Raw genomic sequence first — 13,387 nt, 5'->3', positions numbered from 1 at the left:
ATAGTCTTAGCATCAGTATTATAAAATCTAAAACCTTTAGATCTTTCAGAATAACCAAGTAATAGACACTTAGAAGACTTAGCATCAAATTTATGCAATCTATCCTTAGTATTGAGAACATAACAAACACAGCCAAAAGGATGAAAATAAGAAATGTTGGGTTTTATGTTCTTCCACAATTCATAAGGAGTCTTATTCAGAATTGGTCTCACAGAGATTCTGTTCTGAATGTAACATGCTGTATTTACTGCCTCTGCCCAAAAGTGCTTAGCCATGCCAGTTTCTTGGAGCATGGTTCTAGCCATCTCCTGAAGAGTTCTGTTCTTCCTCTCAACAACACCATTTTGTTGAGGAGTTCTGGGACAAGAGAAATCATGTGCAATTCCATAGGAATCAAACAGACTCTCAAACTTGTCATTCTCAAACTCTCCACCATGATCACTCCTGACACGCACAATCCTACAAGCCTTCTCGTTTTGCACTTGGGCAATGAAGGTAGAGAACACAGCATGAGACTCATCCTTGCGGGTTAGAAACTTTACCCATGTCCAGCGGCTATAGTCATCAACGATAACCATCCCATATCTCTTGCCACCTATAGACTCAGTTTTCACTGGTCCAAAAAGGTCGATATGCAGAAGTTCCAACGGCCTTGAGGTTGAGACAACATTCTTTGCCTTGAAGGGGACTTTTGTGAATTTGCCTTTCTGACATGCTTCACAAAGAGCGTCTGAAGCGAACTTCAGATTAGGTAAGCCCCTGACAAGGTTTAGCTTGCTCAGCTGAGAAATCTTTCTCATACTGGCATGCCCTAACCGTCTATGCCATACCCACTGCTCTTCATTAACAGACAGAAGGAATTTCACATTCTGAGCCTCCAACTCAGATAATCTGATCTTATAAATGTTGTTCTTCCTCTTGCTATTAAACAGAACAGAGCCATCGATTTGACTTACAGCCCGACAGGACTTTTGATTGAATATAACATCATAACCCTTGTCAGCTAATTGACTTATAGACAATAAGTTATGTGTTAAGCCGTCTACCAATAACACATTATCAATGCATGGACTACTATCTACACAAATAGTACCAGTACCAACAATTTTACCCTTTTCATTTCCTCCAAAGCCAACTTCGCCTCCAGGCTTAAGTTTCAGCTCTCGGAACATACGCCTTTCTCCCGTCATGTGACGCGAGCATCCACTGTCCAGATACCATGATTGGTGTTTCAGTGGAGCTATCAAGGATATCTGCAACATAGATAATCTTGTCCTTAGGTACCCACTTTCTGGGTCTCTCTTGTTAGTTACCCCAGAGGTTCTGATCACCTTGGGTGTCTCAACATGATATTTTAAAGGAATATTTGCATGATATTTAGTCATAGAGAAGGATCCCTTTTTAAGAGGGTTTTTAGCAACCTTAGCAGGTACAGGATCAGGCAATATGGTACCAGAGGGAACAAAGCATTCATACAAGGATTTAGCTTTAGACACAGAGGGCTCATTTCTAATTGGTTTAGAATACCTAATGCCATGCATTCCATTTCTGCTTACGCCATATATCATTGAAGCCATTAAGCTTCTATCTACGCTTTTAGCCAGGAATCTTTGAAAGGACTTTTCATACTTAGATTCATTTCTACAATCAGAGGCATCACAAGCAACTATTTCTTCTAACTTAGCAATCTGGTTCTTAGGCACAGAGTTAGAATTGATCAAAGCGTGATTATCATTTTTCAAATCAGAAATAATTTTCTCATGTTCAGAAGGAGTCTTGGAAACAGCAGATAAATCCTTTTTCAGCTTCTTATGCTTAGACAATAATGAGTTATACTTATCCATGATATCAGACAATGCATGTTTCAGTTCAGAGGTAGAGAAAGAAGCGAATACCTCATTTTCATCGTCTGAGTTGGGATCTCCTTCTGATTCTGAGTCAGAGTCAACAGCTTCCTTTGACTCTGCTTCTTTGTCTTTGACAATAGCCATGAGTCCTTGGACTTCACCATCAGAGTCAACATCCTCTGAATCTGATTCATCAAATGTCACCATCAGACTCTTCTTTGTCTTGAAGTGCTTCTTTGGCTTCTTGTCCTTCTTCAACTTTGGACAATCACTTTTGTAGTGCCCTGATTCTTTGCACTCAAAGCATGTGACTTCTTTAAGTGAGGACTTCTTCTGGCCTGAGGATTCAGACTTTCCTTTTGCCTTTCCAGAGCCTTTGTACTTACTCTGCCTGTGCTTCCAGATGCGGTTGAGTCTCTTGGAGATCAGAGTCAGCTCATCTTCATCAGAATCTTCTGATGCTTCTTCAGATTCCTCTTCTTCGGCTTGAAGAGCTTTTGACTTCTCAGCCTTAGCCTTTTCAGATTTGGATTTCAAGGCTATGGACTTTTTCCTTAGATCTTGCATCTCAGAACGCTTCAGCTCATGACACTTCAAAATGCTGATGAGTTCTTCTAAACTCATATTCTCAACATCTCTTGTGAGCTCTATTGAAGTCACTAAAGGCATCCAACTTTCAGGAAGACACCTGATGACCCTTATGACATGATCTTTTGTTGTGTAGCTCTTGTTGAGGGGTCGTATGCCAGCTACAAGCAACTGAAATCTGGAGAACATTTCTTCAATGGACTCATTTGGCTCCATGATGAAGGATTCATACTTTTGGATCAAAGACAATGCCTTTGATTCTTTGACTTTCTTGTTTCCTTCATGAGACATCTTCAGAGATTCGAAAATGCCTTTCGCAAACTCACGATCTGTAATCTTCTGGTACTCTTCATAGGAAATAGCACTTAGAAGAATTGCTCTTGCTTTGTGATGTTGTGAGTACAGCTTCTTTTGATCTGCAGTCATCTCTGACCTTGGAATCTTCTTGCCATCTGCATCAACTGGACGCTCGTAGCCATCCACAATAATATCCCAGAGATCTGCATCGAAACCCAGAAAGAAACTTTCCAGTCTGTCTTTCCAATATTCGAACCTTTGACCGTCGAACATAGGAGGCTTTGCATTGTAACTATCTCTTTGAGTTTCACTGGTGGTGGCAGCCATTGTTTTTCACACCGGCCCGGATCACTGAACACTGTTAGGTGTGGTAATCAGAACTTGCGCTCTGATACCAATTGAAGGTATGAAAAACGGTAGAAAGGGGGGGGTTTGAATAACGTTTTCAAGATAAAACTTCCACCTTAAAGATTTTGACAAATCTTTCGAGAACTTAAGTGCTAAGAATAAGAGATAGAAAAGCACACAAGGATTTTTATCCTGGTTCACTTGATAAATCACTCAAGCTACTCCAGTCCACCCGTTAAGGTGATTTCTTCCTTCTTAGAATGAAGGCAATCCACTAATCAGGTAAGAGTTACAACTGCACTTGAAACCTACAAGTGACTAACAATTACACTGACTTAGCTCACACTAAGATTCACTCTCTTAGTCTTCTCTAGGATCCGATCAACCTTGATCTCCTAAAGGAAAACTATACAACTGTATATGAAGTTCTTGTTTACAAAGAAAGTGCTTCTAAAAAGCTTATAGTAAACACAATGAAATTCAGGATGAAAGAAAGCTTAGAAGTATTTGAATATTTCTTGCGCGTATAAGAATGCTTTTTCTTGGCTTCTTTCAATCTTCAGTCACTATTTATACTCCAAGGATTAGGGTTGAATGTTGCATGGAAATGCTACTGTTGGAGGGCAGTTCTGGAAATTCCAGCTTCTGCTGTGGCTGAGGATGTTAGGTAGGTCGTCAGGAAGGTACAGTTGCTTTTGTACTTAGATAGCGACTTGACCTTTAAATCTAGGAGACTTCTGATCAGGGGAATGCTTCTTGTTGGAACTTGTGAAGCCGGTTGATCAGAGTCAGAGGGAAAGCACAGATTCTCTGACCGTTGTATCTTCTGATTCTGAACTCAGAGGGAAGTACATGGTCTTCAGAGTTTCTTGCTTCTGGACATCAGAGTTTCCACTATTCAGCTTCTGGATCTTCAGAGTCTTCTACACCATCAGAACATCTGAACCTTCAGTGTTTCTTGGTTATCAGAACTTCTAGATCATCAGAGCTTCTAGTGACTGAGTCCACATCAGAGTTTGTATAACTTCAGAAGTTCTGAAGCTTTTCCACTGTTCATACTGAACATGGTGAATGCGAAAGCGTTACTTGGGACACTCTTTAAGCACAGTGCTTCTGATTTGTGTGAGATTGAATAGAGGTCAGAGCCTGTAAATAGCACACTCAGAAAAACACGTTAGAGTACCACAATTGTTCATATCAAAAGGTTAACTTGTAATCATCAAAACATAGAGTTGTACTACTAGATCAAAACTTGATCTTACAATGTTCTCAACAATGAACAAATTACTATATTAAAGCAATCTAGATGATTACTTTCTTAAGGACGGTCACAAAATGACCCAATAAGCTTGTGCATATTTATGATGAGATCTGAGATTGTTTATGTCATAATTAATATTTATGACAATGATTTATTGAGACTCTAGAAGAGCTCTCAAAGTTGTAGATTTTCTAAAAAGATAATTGGAGATAAGAGGTTGGGAATGAAACTTTTGTCTAGCCTTACCAATTGAGTATCCAAATGATTAGGTATTTATGTTCCAAGATACTCATGCAAGACAAGTACGAAGATGATGAATTTTTACTTGGTCGTGAATTATCAATCATAGCATTAATGTACATTGTTAGTCATACATAAAATAGTCTTTCGTTATCTTAAAGGCACAATTGATATGAGTTTATTTTTCTTCTATATGTCTAAGCTTGACCTAATTGGCTATGCAGATGCTGGATATGTGTCTGACCCACATAATGAGAGATCTCAAACAGGTTACTTGTTTACAAGTGGAGAAACAACCATTTCGTGGAGATCTATGAAACAAGCTATAACAGTCACCTCAGCTAACCATGCAGGAATATTAACATTACATGAGGCAAGACGAGAATGCGTTTGGCTGATATCCGTGATTCAATGCGTACTTGATACTTGTGGTCTACCCCTCTAAAAAGATTCTGCCAACAACTATATATGAAGATAATACTACATGCACTGCTCAATTAAAAGAAGGATACATCAAGGGAGATAGGACAAAGCACATGTAAGACCCGGATATTTTAAGCGTTTTATTAACTAGTTATTTATCGGTTTAATAGCGATAAACGCTATTAAACTTAAGTTGATGTGTTTCGGAACGACATCGTTAGATTCGTTAGATTCGTTCGCTTTCCTGAAAAGTTTGGAAACAACACTTCGTTGTAGGAAGATCACCAAATCCCGACTTGCGTTAGAGAGAGAATTTGATTTCTCTTACGTCCTTATGAGGATGTATGTTTGATTTGGTGAAAAATGATTGTGCCGTTGTTGTCACTGTTATTATCATTATATGAATAAGAAGGACATGAAGAAAAAAATTAAAAAGATAAAAAATGAAAAAAGAAATTGGAAGAAAGAAATAGTCACGTAAGTGACTAGTAAGAAAAATATATGTATAAGAAAGAAAAAAAAAAAATATATATATATATATATATATATTTATATATATAAGTCACAAGAATGGCTTAGAAAATGTATGTGTATATATATTTTGTTAACACCTTGTTTCTTGATCACTTAAACTTGTTCAAAGTGATCTTAAATTATATTATAGAATTCATCATAATTTTTAGAATAATGATTCATCTTTATAATATTCTTCTCTTAACTCTATGAGTTAAATCCTACACTACCAAAACAAACTCAATACTCACTTTCTACTATATTTCCAAACGTGGCTGCCTCTTGTTCTTTAAAATCATTGTGTTATTTCTATAAACTCAACACACTAATTCCCTATATATTCTATAAATGAAAGACCACTTTTGAACCCAATTATTATTCTCCTACTTCCTTTGATCAGAACCATTGCTAGCTCCCTCATTTGATATTATTGATTTCCATGTCTATCCACTAAACTGATATCATCAAGCCATTTTCCAATCTTTGATGGCGTGGAATCAATGTGAAGCTTTTATGTGCCAGCCTTTTCCTGGTGCCTACGCGTGTTACAACATTCAATCTTGAGAGACATCACCATGATCTTTCTTTCCACATGTAGCCGTAGGAATTCATATTGGCCAAAATTTCATGAGTCATCCAATTTCTTGTTTCCACGTGGCACTCATTGGCTTTATTTCTTCACACCTAAGCTTTGGATGGAGGCTATATATATTGTGGCAACGTGAGTGCAGAAGAAGGTACACACACACAAAGCATTAAGAAACATAAACTACTCACAATGACACTAGTTGTGAGTGGATGAGTTTTTAGTGGAAATTCTTGAGTGTTTATTTTAAGTGTGAGAAGATTCTTGAGTTTTGCGAGCGGAAGCTAGGATCTTGAAGCGTAGCATTGTGAAAGAAATTAATTTTCTAAGGACACGAAGTACGATAGTGTGTTCGTGTCGAAGCTAAAGAATGGAAGGAAAGCTAGCCTGTACGAGGAGCGATGACGTGATTGGATCGAAGTCGCAAAAGTGGCTAAGGTAAGGGTAACTCAGTATAGAAGTGCCCTTGAGTCTTGCCTGCTTTAATTTCACTGCATGTGTTTGAGATGAAGGTATTTAATTTGATTGACAATTGATTAAAATATTGGTATGCTTGCTATGTTGTATACTTGCTTATGTTGAATGTTTTCTGATACTTTTGTCAAACGTTTTCTGATGCTAAGGCCGTTGTTAAACAAAAGAGACATGCGTCTCCGTTTTCTGGGCTTCGGCCATTGATTATTGTTGAAATTATGAATAACATGTGGTTATTCTGAGTTGATTATTGGTTTCGAAATTGTCGTTGACTGACTTGGCATATAGGGAAAGTGGCAATGAGGTGGGTGTGGTCCCACGTGATTGTCTCGTCTTTCGAGGCGTTATAAAGTGCAATGAGGTGGGTGTGGTCCCACGGGATTGTCCCATCTTTCGAGATGTTATAAAGTAGCAATGAGGTGGGCGTGGTCCCACGTGATTGTCCCGTCCATAGTGACGCTAAGTGGCGATCAGGAGGTGTGGTCCTATGGTTGTCCCGTCTTGTGTGACGCTTAAGTAGCGATCAAGAGGTGTGGTCCTATGATTGTCCCGTCATGTATGACGCTATAAGTGGAAATGAGGAGGTGTGGTCCTATCATTGTCCCGTCTTGCGAGACATTATTGATCGATCCATTTTTGGTAGCGGCATATAGTTGCATTATAGGGAACTAACATCTGACCCTATGTTGTTGAATTAAACTGTGATTTTAAATTACCATGTTTTGTAATTGAATTCCAATAGCATGCTTTTATCTTTTATACGTGGTAATTGCATGGAGTTAACCCTTTCTGTTTGCTACTTGTTGTTTGAGCGCTTAACGCTATTAGGCGGTGAAGAGCCTTCCGGTGATGCTTAGCCATGTACGAGATGGAGGAGAGATATTAAGCGGCAGGTAGAGATGAAAGAAGTTGTTTAGTTTTCTCTTAGTAGGTTACGCTTTGAGTCTTCTTCATATTCTGAAACTCCATTACTAAAACCTTACTTTTGCCACTTGTCTAGTATGTGTACTTATTTTGAACCCTGTTCATGATATTGTGAATTTTCCTATGACTATGTATATTATTATGTTGGGTGTATATTTAATTTTGAGGGTTATGGTATGTTTAGAAACCTACAGTGGAAGTATTTTATCAAACGAGTGATAAATGTATTCGCTTTAGCGATAAAGCGCTTAGTTTTTTTCCAAAAAAAAGAGTCTGTACTCGTTTTCCTTTACTAGGTTTTTATAAAAAAAGTATTTTATCAAACGAGTGACAGATGTACTCGCTTGAGGGTTATGGTATGTACTCTTTTTCCTTCACTAGGTTTTTATCCCAATGGGTCTTTCTTAGTAAGGTTTTATAAAGCCCATTCTTAAGAGATGATCATCCAATGAGGAGTGTTATGAATATTTGGATGTCCATCAGAATTAAGAGTCCATAGGCCAGACCCACATGTATACTTGTTCAACACTCCAAACATAATAATATAAATACAAAGGAGTCTGCATCTAGCAGAATATCCCTATCACTATTTCTCTATCTCTCTCATACATCTCTTGTCCTCTCTTTACATACTTGTGTACTCTTTATTCATAACATTTTTAGATTTAAATAATATTAATTATTCATAAAATCAAAATATTTAAATTTAAACGTATCTGCTTTATAACTTGATTTTATAGATATGATATTATCTTATGCTACTTTATTAATAAATTTATTAATTGTGTTTAGTATTTGCTCTTGATATATTTATTTTTTTGGTGAACGATTTGCTCTATATATATATATACTAGTGCGATGACCCGTGCGTTGCACGAAATTTTATGTTGAATTTTTTTATTAAATAAATTAATTTTCATATATATGTAATTTTAAATTATAAATAAGTAAATTGTGTATAAGTCAACCGTGTAATAACTTATGAAGAGAAACTTGAAATAAATAAATGAAGTTATGTTGTATACATCAAAAATATCTAAAAACTTCCTTAAACACTACATGTACAGTACCGATCTATTGTTTGCCCGACTGATCTAGTATACAAAGTTTAAGACCCTTTGTTGAGCGTACTCTAGAGAGAGCTACATATAACTGACTATGAGTGCAGACGGGCCTCGGAAGGAAGAGCTCAATCTGAGATAGTGTTTGTCCTTGGCTTTTGTTTATGGTCATCGCAAAACATATTCTGGAGTTGGCAAAGATGAGTAATCATTTAATGACATATCAATTCTCTGGAGCAACTTCTCAATTTCTAGTTTTGTTGAATAAATTTTTCGAATCAGCATATGCAATTCGTAGTCCTGCAGTAGAGAAGGAATATTAACTAATGATTTTTAACTGTATCGAATATAACTAATGTTGTTCACACACTTTGCATAGTGATCATGCTCAACGTGATTTTCTAAACTTTGAATTTCATTTAAATTAAACCCAAGCAATAATTATATTTTTATAGTAACATTTCAAATCTCAATAATATAACTTGAAAACCAACATACCTTGATAGAATGTCTTCTGATAAGAGAAGCCAACATGTATCTCATACATCATTAGATTTTGAGATTGAATTCATTATTAACATTCTTACAGAGATTTTCTGCATTTGTTCTCCGAAAGCTAAATCAAAGAATTATTTAATTGCATCTATATATTCTTTGTCATCTATTTGCAACCTCAATTGATCGCATGATTCCTTAAAAGTATCATATGTTATTCCCTTCATTGTTCTGATACTTCTATATGATGTACACCTCTTTTGCATAGTTAGTAGGATTCTTCAATAATATACCTCTCTAATGCCTGAAGGGAATACTGTAGTCTGCCAATTTTAAAACCTCTCTTTCTTGGTTTTCAGATTCTATCTTTTTTTATAATAAGAAAATCAACTGGAAAAGTCAGCATATGTTAGATTCTGTAAGACCCAAGTTTTTAAGCTTATGCTAAGTGAATAAAATCCTATTCACGATTAGGGTTGATGTATCGTGAAGGGAAACCTGAACTAGAGTTTACCAAATGAAATAAATTTATGAAGGAGAAAGTTCAGAAAAAAATCCAAGGATTGCATAATGATCGATAAAAGTTATAGCACGATCGTTACACGCTTAAACCTAGGTCAGAAACCCTAGTAAATAGCTAGTTTTCATGAAAAGTCACTATGGAAGTTAATTCCAAAAATCTTCGGAGAAATGTTAGAACTCCTCTTTTTCCATATATAACAATCGTTTCGAAGCGAAACTCTAGGATCTACGAACGTCCGATTCCAATCATCGGAAGTTTGCCGAAACCGAAACCCTGGTATTTCAAAACCCTAGAATCACCCGACTATGAGGGCTATTTCTATTCAGAGCTTCAAATGAAGATTCTACACGCGTACACCCATTTCTCTTGATGATTTCAATCTTTCTTCAGAAGGAAGTTTTCTATTCCGACATTCGATGCAAAAAGCAACTTATCGGGTAAAATAGTTTTACACCGACTATGCATTAGTTGCCAAAAATACAAGGAGACCTCATTTTAGTTTTGGAATTCTTTCGCCAAAACATATCTTAGAATTCACGGAGAATGAAGCCAGAAAAATCAGATTCGCGAAACTTTCATTTTACCGCGTTTTGCCACCTCTATATATAGCAAGAAAGGTGAGAAAAATTACAAAAACTCCTCCATTTTCTCTCCAAGGCCGCGAGCTCCATAGAAGGAAGAGGAAGAAGAGCTTTTCTTCATTACTTGCTTGATCGTCGATCAATCAGTTGCTGCTTCAAGGTTTCGAGGTATAGTCGCTAATCCTTACCTCTGATCGCTTTTTCCATAGCTTTTCTGTAGACTTTTCTGAGCTGATAGTTTATGGGTTTTTGCAAAACTATCTTGAATATTTCATTTCTGATTCTAAACCTCTTCCTTATGTGCCCAAGATCACTTCTGCCGGGTTAGATTTTCCGTTATGTCGCCGGAATTCCGCCGGAATCAATTTTAGCCTAAAATACCCATTTTTGGAGTTTTTGAAGTAAAGCTTCAACCTTTAGGCTGAAAACTATCGCCTTAGCTTAGGGCTAGTAGGATTAGTTGTCATAAACGTCGTTGGTGACGTCCCTGCCAAATTTTATTTTTGGGATTTCAGTTTTGAAAATCCTAAGTTAAAAATCATGACCAAAATACCCCTGCGACAGTTTTTGATCCGATAATTTTTCCGAGTTCAGAATACCCTTAGTTACGGCTAATGATAGCATAGGAACCAAGTTTGATCGAAGAAAAATCGAGTCTCCTAATTGTGAAAAGTGGCCGAACCTATTAGGGGGGGGGAGGAGGAAAATTTCCTTTTCCGAAAACTTGTCTTTCGCGCTAGATTATCGTACCTTAGAGTATAGATTACTTCGAGTAACCTTAGTAAGTATTGATAGCTTAGTTTCCGATAGATTCTGATAGTATTTCTGTGGTTTTGCTCGAAAGGTGATTTTGAGGAATTCCCAGAGGAGCAAGCCTTTGATTGTGAACAAGTGTTAGGAGATCGTCCTGGAGAATCTACAGGTGAGGGCTACTCACTGAATCTCTAGTTAATGCTTAGGGTCGATGCTTTCGACATTGTTTACTGTTTATGCAATTGTTTGTGCTTGATTGGAAAAACGTTTTCTGAGGCTTCGGCTGACAATGTAGATGATGCATCTACTGAATGCTTTTGAGATTGAATCTTCATGCTAAGTGCTAATTGGGTAATTTAGGATGTGTGGTGCATGCCTTATATGCTAAGTGCTATGTGGTTATTGTTTAATATATTGATATATGACATGTTGATTGGTTGTGCTGAGTTATTTATACTTATGCAATGAGATCTGAGATTCTGAATGGTGAGAATAGCGGGCAGGTCATGCCGATTTTATTTTGAGAGTTTTGAGAAAGTTTGATAGGACGAATGAGATTCGGGCCTTGTTATGATGTTTGTGGATCGAGACATTCTCTGGAGTCATTTGGGGATTAGGAGATCCCGAGAACTTATAGGATTTGCGATAAGACTAAAAAGGATATTATTTTGAAAAGAAAACTCATAAGACATTAAACAACCTCTAAATCTTTAAATAAAGATAATAAACTCGAAAGGAAGCTTTGGATGCAAATCTTAGTTTTTGGAAAACGAGAAGTGTCGTCGGATCCAAGTGTTGAGAAAGTTGAGAAGTGTTGAGTATGTTGATACTCTTGTGCTGTTGGAGCAGTATGTGTTGTTGGGCTATCCTGGGGATAAGTCCGGGAAACCGTTAGTTTCCGAGAGTGTGATACTCTGTGCTCGTTGAGCAGTTGTAACCATCGGATTGAGATGAGTCGGATGATTTGGAGATCATCGTGGGTTATGTGTTGTTGTGAAGAATGTGTCTTTTGTCGCAGAATCGACTTTACCTTAGGGTAAGCTTTTAGAGACTTTAATTTACCTAGAACACGTGGCGACGTGTCGAGTGAGATTCGGAGACGTTGTTTGACTAATCATCCTGCATTCATGCAACATTAATGAGGTATTAACACAGGACGTACTCTGGACCTCGTCGGATTCCAAAATGGTCATAAGACCCGGATTTCCGTGTAAGAGCGTCTGTAGACGTCTCTTGTAGCAGACCGAAATGGCAGACCTACGGGTTACGGCTGATCTGGCTACCTTGGTTTGGTGTAAGAGACACGCGGGCAGAATGGTCCCACCGTTGCTGGTGCTAGGATTGATCCGTTTGATGTCCATCCCAGAGGCACGCGAGCAGAAATGGTCCCACCGTTGCTGGTGCTAGGATTGACTCGTTGATGTCCATACCTATGTTTGGTGTAAGAGGCACGCGGGCAGAATGGTCCCACCGTTGCTGGTGCTAGGATTGATCCGTTTGATGTCCATCCGTTTCCGGAATGCATTTGGTTAACTGGGTTAACCGCCATATCATCTCATGCAACATGCATTCTGACTTAGTGATGAGTGTGTTTGATACTTGGTAGTTCTACTTGATGCATGTTAACTGTGATTTACAGTCGTTATATTCTTTGTGGAATAATGCAACCCTAGGATGTTATCCCTAGTTATAAGCCTAAGTGGCTAATCTTTTATCGGTATCTATTGGTGGTATTATTTATATAATTCTTTGGAGTTGACCCTCGCGTCTTCTGTGTGTGCTTTGGCGAACAAACGCCCTTTGTCAGATGTCTTTGGCGGGCTGATTCATGATGGTTCATCCTTCGGGAGGAACTAGGGTTGAGATGCGGGAACTGGAGCGTATCGCGGTTGCGAGAGGAGGACGGATGGTGTATATAGACTAGGTCGTTCTGGATTTCGAATTCGGACGACGATCATGCTAGCATGTAGGATTGAGTGTTAGTGTGAGCTCCTCAAGATGGATTAGTGTAGGAGTAGAGTCCTAGCTCTGAACATCATTTGTTCCTTTGGGAACAGGGTAGTTTCCCACCTATAGCTTTTTGTGTGGTTTCTTTACGGGAATCACAGAGAGTTGGTTGGACTTAGGAGGTCTTATTTTCAGACCATTGGGTCAACTTATTCTCAGTTTTGAGGGATGGTGTTGCGGACACTTCACCCTTTCATTCGGTTTGTACATATTGCCTACGGGCGCTACTCTTCTATTACCCGTCACTGGAGGTTTACTCGTGACGAGGTTGCTACTTACAGCGGGGCTGTTTATATATTGTATATTAGTTTTATTACTTTTCGCATTTGGGTTTTATTTAATTCAGTCCTGTCTTAGTTATTATCAAAAAAAAATATTCACGTTTTTCCGCATTAAGTTTACTTTTGGTTACTAAAGTGACGCCACCGAAATCGGGGTGTTACAGATTCTGTCCGTCCCAGTATTT

The sequence above is a fragment of the Lotus japonicus genome, chromosome 3 (genome assembly GCF_012489685.1).
Source record: "Lotus japonicus ecotype B-129 chromosome 3, LjGifu_v1.2".
Lineage (NCBI taxonomy): Eukaryota > Viridiplantae > Streptophyta > Magnoliopsida > Fabales > Fabaceae > Lotus > Lotus japonicus.
Note: the sequence above shows the minus strand (reverse complement) of the source record.